Genomic DNA, 10,009 nt, shown 5'->3' on the forward strand with positions numbered 1-10,009 from the left:
CCTCCTCTTCTCCAGGCTGAACAAGCCCAGCTCCCTCAGCCGCTCCTCGTAGACTTGTTCTCCGGCCCCTCACCAGCTTCGTCGCCCTTCTCTGGACTCGCTCGAGCACGTCGATGTCCTTCTTGTAGCGAGGGGCCCAAAACTGAACACAGTACTCGAAGTGTGGCCTCACCAGAGCTGAGTACAGGGACGATCACTTCCCTAGCCCTGCTGGTCACACTGCTTCTTATACAAGTCAGGATGCTGTTGGCCTTCTTGGCCACCTGAGCACACTGCTGGCTCATATTCAGCCGACTATCACCAATACTCCCAGGTCCTTCTCTGCCAGACAGCTTTCCAACCATTCCTCTCCCAGTCTGTAGCTCTGCTTGGGGTTATTGCGCCCAGGTGCAGAACCTGGCACTTGGCCTTGTTGAACTTCATACAATTGACCTCAGCCCATTGGTCCAGCCTATCCAGATCCTCCTGCAGAGCCTTCCTACCCTCAAGCAGATTGACACACACACCTAACTTGGTGTCATCTGCAAACTTGCTGAGGGTGCACTCAATGCCCTCATCCAGATCATCGATGAAGATATTAAAGAGGACCGGCTCCAGCACCGAGCCCTGGGGAACGCCACTAGTGACCGGCCTCCAACTGGATTTGACTCCACTCACCACGACTCTTTGGGCCTGGCTATCCAGCCAGTTTCTAACCCAACGAAGCGTGTGCCAGTCCAAGCCAAGAGCCAGTTTCTTGAGGAGAATGCTGTGGGAGACAGTGTCAAAAGCCTTGCTGAAGTCAAGTAGACCACATCCACAGCCTTTCCCTCATCCACCAAGCACGTCACTTTGTCATAGAAGAGATCAGGTTTGTCAAGCAGGACCTCCCTTTCATAAACCCATGCTGACTGGGCCTGATCGCCTGCTTGCCCTGTAAGTGCCGTGTGATGACACAAGATAATCTGCTCCATGAGCTTCCCTGGCACTGAGGTCAAACTGACAGGCCTATGGTTCCCCGGGTCTGCCCTCCGGCCCTTCTTGTAGATGGGCGTCACGTTTGCTAGCCACCAGTCAACTGGGACCTCCCCCGATCGCCAGGACTGCTGATAAATGATGGAAAGCAGCTTGGCCAGCTCCTCCACCAGTTCTCTCAGTACCCTTGGGTGGATCCCATCTGGCCCCATCGACTTGCACACATCCAAGTGCCGTAGCAGGTCACCAACCATTTCCTCGTGGATAGTGAGGGTCACATTCTGCTCCCCATCCCCTTCCACCAGCTCAGGTACTGGTATCCAGAGAACAACCGGTATTGCCGCTAAAGACTGAAGCAAAGAAGGCATTAAGCACCTCTGCCTTTTCCTCAACTCTTGTAACTAGGTTTCCCCCCGCATCCAGTAAAGGATGGAGATTCTCCTTAGTCCTCCGTTTTGCGTTGATGTATTTGTAAAAAGATTTTTTGTTGTCTTTGACAGCAGTAGCCAGATTGAGCTCCAGATGAGCTTTGGCCTTTCTAATTTTGACCCTGCACAGCCTCGCAACATCCTTACAGTCCTCCTCAGTGGCCCACCCTTTTCTCCAAAGATTATAAACCCTCTTTTTTCTCCTAAGCTCAAGCTGCAACTCTCTGTTGAGCCAGGCTGGTCTTCTTGCACACCGCTTGTCTTTGGGCATGTGGGGACAGACCGCTCCTGCGCCATTAAGATTTCCCTCTTGAAGAGCGCCCCCTTCCTGGACTCCTCTGCCCTTCAGAACCGCCTCCCAAGGGACTCCACCAACTAGTGTCCTGAGCAGCTCAAAGTCAGCCCTCCGAAAGTCCAATACAGCGGTTTTACTGGTCCCCTTCCTGGCCTCGCCAAGAATAGTGAACTCCACCGTTTCGTGGTCACTCTGCCCAAGACAGCTCCCGACAATCACATCCTCCACCAGTCCTTCTCTGTTTGTGAAGAGAAGGTCTAGCGGGGCGCCACCCCCTGGTAGGCTCACTAACCAGCTACATCAGGAAACTATCTTCCATGCTCTCCAGAAATCTCCTTGATTGCTTTCTCTGGGCTGTGTTGTGTTCCAGGATATGTCAGGAAAGTTGAAGTCCCCCACGAGAACAAGCGCCGATGATTTCGCAACTTCTGTCAGCTGCCTGTAGAACTCCTCAACCGTCTCCTCATCCTGGTTCAGCGGTCTATAACAGACCCCGACCAGGATGCTAACCTTGTTGGCCTTCCCACCGATAGGGACTCAACCTTGTAATTCCCAGCCTCGAGTTCCACAACATCGAAAGATTCTTTAATATAGAGAGCCACACCACCACCCCTTCTGTGCTGCCTGTCCCAAACACTGCCTTTGGAATGGCTGTCCCAGTGTCTTCAATGTTGATCAGTCCTCTGATATTTTTTGGCAGCAGGGAAATGAATGGAAGTCTCTTGCCAAAACAATATGTATGTATATGTAGTGTCTCCTCTACTGTATGCATATAAAATAATACACTCAGATACCTACAACTTTCAAGGTGCCAAATATTTCAGACATTTTGATCACTAAATCTTGGTTTGCCCCAGTACAGTAAATGACTACACAGATGTACAACTTAAACCACATTATGGCCTCCACTGACTTCAGTGGGTGGGCTCACACGTGTGGGTGTTTCAGACACAAGAGAACATCTTATTTATTTATTTATTTATTCATTTATTCATTTATTTCTGTTGAAAGACTTTGTACTGATAGGTACTAGTTTAACAGAGCACTTCTGTTAGCAAGAAGAGTTTTAAGACAACCACATCATGCAGAAGATATGTGATGACTACATGCTCACCTTTGCCTCCCAAGGCATCCATACATCTTTCCAGCCCCATAAAGAGTAGCCATTATTTCTCTACAATACATAGCAGTTCATTCCATTTTGTTGCATTATGGTGGTGCCATCAGAATGGGTCAGTAAATGGGCCAGTAAGGATGTTGAGATATTTCAGCTGGGGTGCTCATTGAGATATTTCACATGTATGTGAGAAATTATTATACAAGAAAGTAGAATATGTGGAGATACAGGACATGGTGTTTTGTCATTCTTACGGACAAGCAGAAAAAGACAATGATATACTTCTGAAATTATTGATCTAACTATTCAGTAACTACTGTAGCATGATTATAGCAGGACAAGATAATAGGAACCACTATGGCATAGAAGTTACTGTAGAAAGCCAGTACCTTTGAGTACATTACATCGTTTATGCACTGACTCTTGACAAACTAATCTAGGTGATATTTCTAAAAGTAAAGAGTTAAAAAAAAAAAAAAAAAAAAAAAAGACAAAATTTTAAAGTCAAAAATTAATTTTAACTGGTTTTATTGTTAGAGAAAGCAATCACCAGAATAAATAAATAGTGAAGAAGGCCACACAGAAAGTCCCCATTGCAGCTGGCATGAGGACTGATGAGCTCTTTGTGTCCTGCCCCACACAGTCACTACACTGTCTCTCAACTCTGATCTATTGAACTGAAAAACTTGCTCAAAACGTGCCTGACGGCTATGTTCAGTAGGCTGAGAGGAAGTGGCTTGAAAGCTGAAACTGCGGGTGGGAGGGAGGGACGTCATGCTGAGCTGCTGTGATAAGGCTGGGAGGAAGCCGAGCATCCGAGCATCGTATTGTCAGTGTGTGATCCTAACCATTGAGATCAAACTAGTATTCCAAGTGAGGGCCTGTTGAAAAAGCAAGATGTTTTTCAGGTCTGATAGATTTTAAATGTTTTGCTGCCGTTATGTACACTTTATACCTATTCATCATAGTCCAGTGGGACTGAAAAGCGAATAGAAGCATTTTTATTCATTGTTTGATTACTGGGTTTTAGGGGGTTGTCTTTTTTGTGGGCTGTTTTGTTTGAATTATAGAGGTACCCCAATGTCATAAATAGGTTATGGCTCCAATGAATACATTATTCTACATTATTCATATTCTGCTAAAGCCATTGTTCTTAGGATTCAATTTTGCAAAAATTACAATATAACCAAAGTATAACCAGCTCGGAATCCCTGTGAAATACAGAATGAAGTAGCTGAGTAAGCTCTTATTTCTGTGTTTAAATCAATCACTATACTGCTATGTTTCAATGCACTTTTAAAACTAAAGTATATTGAAGAGACTTTGTTTTGGAAAATAAGGTAAAACCAGGTAGTGCAAAAACAGAAAAGTAATAAAATGTACAGAAGGCTGATAGCTAATATACTTGTTTTAAACAGACTTTAGAAAGATGTTTACAGAGAATATTTGGGGTTAGTTTAGAATCATACCATCATATGAAAACATGTCACAGTTTTATAATGTGTTCATACAATTATAAACAATATATTTAGATTATTTCTTCCTTCATAAGTGTAGATATTAAGATTTAAACAATAGGGGAAAGGAAAATTTAGAATCTTTGCTATCAACATACTTGTCAGCCTCCATAAAGAGACATTCCCAGAGGCATTCCCAAGAGGCATTCTTTTCACCCCTTAACAGAGGTCTTTAAGTAAATAGCAGTAGGTGAGTGTTTGGAAAGCACTTTCCAGATGAAAAGTACTTGAGAGTTGGTAAATCTTGAGCATTAATTGAGATACTAACCAAAACATCTTCAAGTTGGATTTTTTTTTCTCACTTTTGCTTTTGAGAATCGTCTTTTGTTTGCCTGTTCTGGGGTTTCTTCTTCACTGAGTTGTGTTCCCAGTGCACATTTACATTGTAGTTATGTCTTACAAGAACAACCAACGGTGTTAGAGAGAGTAACCAGTACTTATGAAATCAGCTCCTCTATGTGCAAAAACATGCTTTAAGTCAGCATCTAAGAAAATTTATACTCTGGATTAAAATGATAAATATATAAATTCGATTGGGGGGGGGGGGGGGTGGGAGGAGGTAATTTTAAAATGATTCCTATTTAACTTTGTTTATTTCCTAGTTCCTTAGCCATTCTGAGTGTATTAGACTATCAGGAAGACTCATGGGAAATGTATGGTAGACCTTTGTAAATTAAAATAAGTGCTTGGCCAACGTTGCTGTCTGCAGAACCATTTTTCTTTTCTATACATGACTAACTAAGGAACACATGCCTTTTTATTGTGAGTTCCTTCAGCTATTGAATATAGACATCCATCTATAGAATGTGCTTTCTTTAAAAAACTTATTCAGTTAAGCCCCAGATAACAGGACAGAAAACTTAAACACATCTTAAAAAATATTTAAATCAAGAATACCATACCCAAATGAATTCGGAGCAGAGAAACACTCCAACTTGTCACCTTTTCAAGCAAACCACATCACTGAACATTTATAGAAACAATTTTTAAATATGACAAGCACTTTTTACCTCCCCCCCGAAATGCAAATGTAATTTTACACCGACCAGAATATAATAATAATAATAATAATAATAATAATAATAATAATAATAATAATAATAATAATATGAGCTGTATAAACATTTCATTAATCAAGATGGAAAAATATTCCTGTATTTCTGAAAAGAAAGGATTCCCTAATTCCATAGCACCTCCCTGACTGACCACTTCCAGCATTTAACTATACTCAGGCTTGCAAACTTTTTCCAAATATCTATCCCACATGTCTTTTCCTGAGAAGAAAAAATAAAACTTGCTTTGAAAACAGGGCCACAATTTTGCAAGTGGAAACACTATAGAATTATCTTCATATTGCTGCCTATTTCTATTCTACCCATTCTCATGTGTAAAAATACAGTATAACTATTATTTATTTTTCCATAAAAAAGTGTTATCCTGATTAGGAAAATGACATTAACTGTCCACCTAAGAAACAAATCTGTATTCCACAACAAAATGTACTTAGGATTCCTTCCTTTTTTATTATTATTTTTTAGGAAAAAATACACAAAATTGTAGCGGAACAATTGAATCTACATTATTTAGTTTAAGAAATCCTATCATTGTACTCTTAAACTTCAGTAAAACTTTTCTTAATTGGAAGTAACCAGTTTCATAAAAGTAGACATATGCATCTGATTTAATGTATGTGATGTTGCTGGATATTTTTTTATCTTTTATTTTAAAAAGGCACAGAGCAGTCACAACACAATGTACATATTAAAAATATGTATGGGCTTTAAAAATATTAAAACCGGCAGTGGATCTTAACATTATTCTTCATTTTCTACTGAATTTGGTAGATTTCTTGTACAGACATGAGGCGAGTGTTTCTCTAATTGAGTTGTGATATGCTATTTTTTTTTTCAATACTTTAGGGATTTTTTTTAGTAGAAAAAGAAAATAGCAAAAAGAAAATAAGTTAGCAAATGGATAATGTCATGTTTATTAAAAATAATTTAAATCTAATATGAAATAATATAGGAGACTATTGGTTATTCTAAAATGTAAGTTGTGATGCATGCAAGCACAAGTCTACAACGAATCATGCAACTTTTTGGCAATTTTAGCATACTCAAACTGCTCCTAAATATGAGATATATCTAGAGGAAAGAGCTGCTTGTCTTTACAGAACATCATATGTGTGTAAAAGCAAGATATGCATCTGGAAATGCTAAAGGAATGTTCTTGTAATTCATTACAGATATATTGAAGGGTGGCATTTTTCTTGCTTTAGTTACATTACACTTAAAAACTTTTAAGCAATCCTAGAAAGAGCAACAAAATTGCAGAGACAGTATTCATACACAGTGGACTAAATTCAATTATTAACATAAAGTGCATAAAAAGTCACTCTCTTATCCCTCTTGCAGTTCTGCTTCTCAGAGATTTTTACTGTGCTTGCAAAACTGAACCCTCTGCTGTCAAGGCTAAGACCGCCTGGATCCCACTTTTGTCACTTGTCATATCTATTGAACAAAAAAAGTGCATGGACCAGACATTCTAGCAGGATGAGGTGGGAAATGAGGAGGGAAAAAAAAAAAAAAAAAAAGGAAAGAAAAAAAAACACAAACAAACAACCAACCAAAACAAAACTCTCCAAGAAAAGCAAGTTCACATTACTTCCATGGCGAGGAGGAACAGAAAAAGAAAAAAAAAAAAAATCCTCAGAATTTCTAATTTTCACTGTATGCAGTTGAACAACACTTTGCAAAACTCAATAAAGAAGACAAGAATGCAAATTATTCCATGCTAGTCAGAAAGACAACCTAGCAGGATTTTTAGAGCAGGAAGCATAAATATATTTCCTCTTTTTCATTTCAGTCCTAGAATAAATAAAACTGACAACTGAGGCAAAAATGTTGTTTCTTAAAAGCTTCTTAAAAATACAGACAATACTGTCTACAAGGCGCAGATCACATTTTGTTCTCTCAGCAGACTTCGTTCTCAGCTTGTGGTATACCTTCTAATCCTAAAAATTCACCCAAATGCCTGAGCATTGAGATGAAACTAGGAACAGCTGCACTGCTTAATGCCAAAGGCTCACCTGATGTAGTGACTTGTATCACACAGCAATCATTAGGGTATGCCAAAACACTGTAGGACTGTCATAGCCATACAGGAATGCTTCCTTTGCTATATACCTCTTGTAATTTCTACTGACCAGTCTTTTGAGAGTTTTTGTTCTGGTGTGTTACTGCCACATTTTACACCTCCGTGTACTTTACTGCTATTAATTTTTCAGTCACTTTTTACACCCATGTAATTTATATGGCAAGTTTTACAATGTAACCATGCAGTAAGTCCAAAATTGCTGCTCCTTTTTTCATTTTGGACTACCTGCCTATTACTTCTATCAAAAATCCAACCTTTTCGGACAGCACTCCTAAACCTACAGATCCTGTTACATCCTTACAAGCTGCATCTTTGCCAGCCAGAAGTCCCAACTAATTCATCCGTTTCTCAGATTCCACAGCACTGACTACTTTGATCCTCCTATGTGAGACTTTCCTAGTTTTACTACATTTTTGTAAAGGGTGGACCAGAATTTTACACTACAGTAAAACCTAAGTACACCCATCAATTTACACATTTTTCTGTCCTATTCTTTATTTCCTACTAAGTCATCCTTAGCACTTGTCTGACCTGCTGCTGAGCAGTGAACCAGTTTCCACAGAATTACCTAGAAAACTCCCAAATCACTTTCCTACTTAGCAATAGCTACTTCAGAGGATGTAGTTGCCGCAAATGGACCCCCAGCTGCAGGAGGAGCCCCCGGTGGAGCAGGTGGCTGTGGTCTGGAGGAGGCTGTGGCCCATGGAAAGCCCCCGCAGGAGCAGGCCCCGGGCCGGAGCTGCAGCCCGTGGAGAGCAGCCCACACAGGAGCAGGGGGTCTGGGGGATGCTGATGCCCGTGGGGGACCCGTGCTGGAGCAGTTTGCTCCTGGGGGATGGACCCTGTGGTACGGAGCCATGTGGGAGCAGTTCTTGAAGAGACAAAGCATTAGGGACTGACTGTAGCCTCCATTCCCTGTTCCCCTGAGCCACTCGTGGGGGAGGAGGTGGAAGAGAGTGGATAGGGGAAATTTAGTTTGTGTTTAGTTTTTTCTGTTCTATTTTTTATTTAGTGATAAATTGTTTTAATCTGCCTATGCAGATACTGTTTTGCTCATGCTAGTAAACTGGGGGCGACCAATTTCCCTGTCCTTTTTTCAACCTTGAGCCCTTTTCTATGGTATTTTCTCCCCCCTGTTCCTTGAGAAGGGTAAGAGAGCAGTTGTGGTGAAGCTCAGATGCCTGGCAGGGTTATAAAACCACATCTGCATCAGGCTTGCCTTCTTTGTTTACTCACGAAGCTTTCCATAAACTCTTATTAAAATGATGCAAGGACTCTGCCAATATGTATCTACTCACACATACACTAATTTTATTCTTTATCAATGCATAGAGAAAATGTACATTAAGTTTGGAAATCCAACATGAAGCTTTCTAAAAATTGGCATTATTTTTATTGCTTTCTAGCCCCTCTGAAATTATAATTATGCATAACAGTATCTAAACATTCCATACATGAGTTCTGTCAGAACTCCATGAACATTTGCCCCCAGTGATTTGTTGCAGACACTAAGGGTGCCTTCTCTTTGAGAGCAATCTTCATGCATGCTGTGGAAAGGGCCCTGGTATTCAGATTTGTCTAACCTACGCAGCAAAGAAATAATTTAGCTTGTCCATCACAGTAAAATTTCAATTCTTTTTTGCACTTAATCACCTGCTGACTGTAAACTTCTCTCACACGCTTCTGTTTAGAACAAATACAAAAGCACCTAAAGGCTTTAATGTTCTACATTTTTAACTTGTGCATTTTTTTTCCACATTTGTCCATTCTGTTTCCTTAACTTAGAAACAAAATGCTTAATGTACTAACAAGGACATTTGTTTTTTTGCTCCTTTTGAGCTCTCTACCTACCTGCTCCATAAAGTGTGTGTGTGTATATACATATATATGTATATGTAGTCAGGTGAAACAGCAAACCAGTTTGCTAAAGCTTGAAACTTCTTTTTGGATTTGCACTCTGTACCATTCTAGGTATTCACAGTCTACAAATTCCTCGTAAGGGGGTGTCGAGAGGCAGGAGACCTTTTCTCCATTAACACTAGTGACAGGACCCGCGGGAACGGGGTTAAGCTGAGGCAGGGAAATTTAGGCTGGACGTCAGGAGGGGGTTCTTCACAGAGAGGGTGGTTGCACACTGGAACAGGCTCCCCAGGGAAGTGGTCACTGCACTGAGCCTGTCTGAATTTAAGAAGAGATTGGACTGTGAACTTAGGCACATGGTCTGAACTTTTGGGTAGACCTGTGTGGTGTCAAGAGTTGGACTTGATGATCCTTAAGGGTCCCTTCCAACTCAGGATATTCTATGATTCTATGATTCTATTGTCACCACTAGAGTGAAGAGTTGATATCTATTGTCTTAATTCTTAAGGAATTTTGTTCTTAGTCCTAGAGACTCAAACATCCATTCCAAAGGAAGTCTAGATTACTTATTGCCTATTTAACTTAATTCACAGCATGGCACCAGTTTCCTATTGAACAAATAGTTTCTCTTATCTCTATAGTCTCAAAAGCCTCACTCAAAACCAGATATTCTAGTCCTGAA

The sequence above is a fragment of the Aythya fuligula genome, chromosome 1 (genome assembly GCF_009819795.1).
Source record: "Aythya fuligula isolate bAytFul2 chromosome 1, bAytFul2.pri, whole genome shotgun sequence".
Classification (NCBI taxonomy): domain Eukaryota; kingdom Metazoa; phylum Chordata; class Aves; order Anseriformes; family Anatidae; genus Aythya; species Aythya fuligula.